The sequence below is a fragment of the Bradysia coprophila genome, assembly GCF_014529535.1.
Source record: "Bradysia coprophila strain Holo2 chromosome X unlocalized genomic scaffold, BU_Bcop_v1 contig_38, whole genome shotgun sequence".
Taxonomy (NCBI): Eukaryota; Metazoa; Arthropoda; class Insecta; order Diptera; family Sciaridae; genus Bradysia; species Bradysia coprophila.
This window is the reverse complement of record NW_023503327.1, coordinates 1,137,902-1,141,230: the sequence shown is the minus strand read 5'-3', so window position 1 is coordinate 1,141,230 and position 3,329 is coordinate 1,137,902.

The window sequence follows — 3,329 nt, the reverse complement described above, 5'->3', positions numbered from 1 at the left end:
TGGGTGGTAGTCTTTTCTTTGATTCGGGGACCTTGCGACGACAGGCTTTAAGTGTAACATTACTTTACCTCAAAAATACCAGGAAACTGTTTCTGATTTGCTGATTTTCCAGGAAGCACATGGGATTGTTCGGTACACATTCCAAATATTAAGGGACCTTAAAACTCTTAAACGAATCATCATGCCCGCACGTTAGTTAGCGGGCGTGACGCAAGTCCACTAGCAAAAATGTTTTACAAAAAAAATTTTGGGGACGGCGGAGCATATTTACAGCAACTTTTTGACTTCTCCCCCTTAACTCCAACGACCCCAAAACTAGGATATCTGGAATCTAAGAATCCATACGAGTTCAACGAGCTATCACACGTTACTGCAGCTTCAAAATTGGCTGAGATATTGAACTTCGAAACATTGATGTTTGTATGAAAATAAGCAAAATTTCGTTTTTTCAGATAACTGAAATCGCATACGTTAGTTAGTTACTTAGTTAGTTACTTAGTTCCAGGATTCCAGGATCCAGGAACTCCTAAACGTTTCTATAGATTTTCCTGAAATTTTGGTTATACGCTAATAATGGCCCAAACAAAACAATGGAATTTTCAAAAGTTGGAAAAAGCTCATATCTTGGGAGCTGGAGCTCCTCAAAGTCTCCATATACAAATGTCATATAAAAACCAATTTGTATGTGTGTGTGTGTGTTTTGTATAATTTAGTGCATGATTTATGGATGGTAATGTGGTGAAAGGTGTGTGTTGTTTTTGGATGTGTTTCTTGTTGGAAATTGTGTGAATTATTAAATATTAACTTACACCAGGTCGGTTCCCAAATTTTGGGATGACAGATGATTCCTCTGGCACTTCCTACCTTCCATCGGATTTTTTGATGGTTTTGTGTTATTTTCGACATAAGTGAGGCGTTCCAAGGTTGGTTCCTAAATTTTGGGATGACAGATGATTCCTCTGGCACTTCCTAACTTCCATCGGATTTTTTGATGGTTTTGGGTTATTTTCGACATAAGTGAGGCGTTCCAAGGTTGGTTCCTAAATTTTGGGATGACAGATGATTCCTCTGGCACTTCCTAACTTCCATCGGATTTTTTGATGGATTCAGGTTATTTTCGACATAAGTGAGGTGTTCCAAGGTTGGTTCCTAAATTTTGGGATGACAGATGATTCCTCTGGCCCTTCCTAACTTCCATCGGTTTTTTTGATGGATTCGGGTTATTTTCGACATAAGTGAGGTGTTCCAAGGTTGGCTCCTAAATTTTGGGATGACAGATGATTCCTCTAGCACTTCCTAACTTCCATCGGATTTTTTGATGGATTCAGGTTATTTTCGACATAAGTGAGGTGTTCCAAGGTTGGTTCCTAAATTTTGGGATGACAGATGATTCCTCTGGCACTTCCTAACTTCCATCGGTTTTTTTGATGGATTCGGGTTATTTTCGACATAAGTGAGGTGTTCCAAGGTTGATTCCTAAATTTTGGGATGACAGATGATTCCTCTAGCACTTCCTAACTTCCATCGGTTTTTTTGATGGATTCAGGTTATTTTCGACATAAGTGAGGTGTTCCAAGGTTGGTTCCTAAATTTTGGGATGACAGATGATTCCTCTGGCACTTCCTAACTTCCATCGGATTTTTTGATGGTTTTGGGTTATTTTCGACATAAGTGAGGTGTTCCAAGGTTGGCTCCTAAATTTTGGGATGACAGATGATTCCTCTAGCACTTCCTAACTTCCATCGGATTTTTTGATGGATTCAGGTTATTTTCGACATAAGTGAGGTGTTCCAAGGTTGGTTCCTAAATTTTGGGATGACAGATGATTCCTCTGGCACTTCCTAACTTCCATCGGTTTTTTTGATGGATTCGGGTTATTTTCGACATAAGTGAGGTGTTCCAAGGTTGGTTCCTAAATTTTGGGATGACAGATGATTCCTCTAGCACTTCCTAACTTCCTTCGGATTTTTTGATGGATTCGGGTTATTTTCGACATAAGTGAGGTGTTCCAAGGTTGGTTCCTATATTTTGGGATGACAGATGATTCATCTGGCACTTCCTAACTTCCATCGTATTTTCGATGGATTTGAGCTGCAGTCGACGTGAGATGCTTACAAAACTAGTGACCCTTACCCCTAAACTTCCAAAAGAACTGATATCCCCCAAAAAACCCAGAAGGGTAAATGTGACGCAAGTCCTTTATCTTACTTACAAAATAACTGATATCGCTGAGGGTGACGCATTCTGCGCCTGTACGTAATCTTTTTATCAACCGAAAAGTGACCCAAAAAGTTTCAGAAAGAAAATTTGACAAAAAAAAAATTGCGTCACAAAGTGGCAGATGTTGAGGTAACCATGGCTATGAAAATAGGACAAAATCCGTCGTGAAATAATGGAATTTAAACGGAAGAAGGCCGAATCATCTGCCACTTTGTGACGCAATTTTTTTTTGTCAAATTTTCTTTCTGAAACTTTTTGGGTCACTTTTCGGTTGATAAAAAGTTTACGTACAGGCGCAGAATGCGTCACCCTCAGCGATATCAGTTATTTTGTAAGTAAGATAAAGGACTTGCGTCACATTTACCCTTCTGGGTTTTTTGGGGGATTTTGATACACCACTGGAATTTGGAAGAAGTCTCGAAGCTCTTTGAAAATCACTCTTAAAGGGTAAATGTGACACAAGTCCTTTATCTTACTTACAAAATACCTGATATCGCAGAGGGTGACGCATTGTGCGCCGTTCGCAAAAAGTTTAACCAACAAAAAATTGACCCAAAAAAAATTGTGAAAGAAAATTTTACAAAAATAAATTTGCGTCACAAGTGGCAGATGATTCGGTTTTCTTTCGTTTAAATACTTTTAGTACATTTTTTAACCATGTTCCTAACAATAGGTTTCTCAACATCTGCCACTTGTGACGCAAATTTCTTTTTGTAAAATTTCCTCAATGTCGAAAATAACCTAAATCCATAAAAAAATCCGATGGAAGGTAGGTAGTGCCATAGGAATCATCTGACATCCCAAAATTTAGGAACCAACCTTGGAACACCTCACTCATGTCGAAAATAACCCAAATCCATAAAAAAAACCGATGGAAGTTAGGAAGTGCCAGAGGAATCATCTGTCATCCCAAAATTTAGGTACCAACCTTGGAACATCTCACTTATATCGAAAATAGCTTAAATCCATCAAAAAATCCGATGGAAGTTAGGAAGTGCCAGAGGAATCATCTGTCATCCCAAAATTTAGGAACCAACATTGGAACATCTCACTCATGTCGAAAATAACCCAAATCCATGGAAAAATCCGATGGAAGTTAGGTAGTGCCA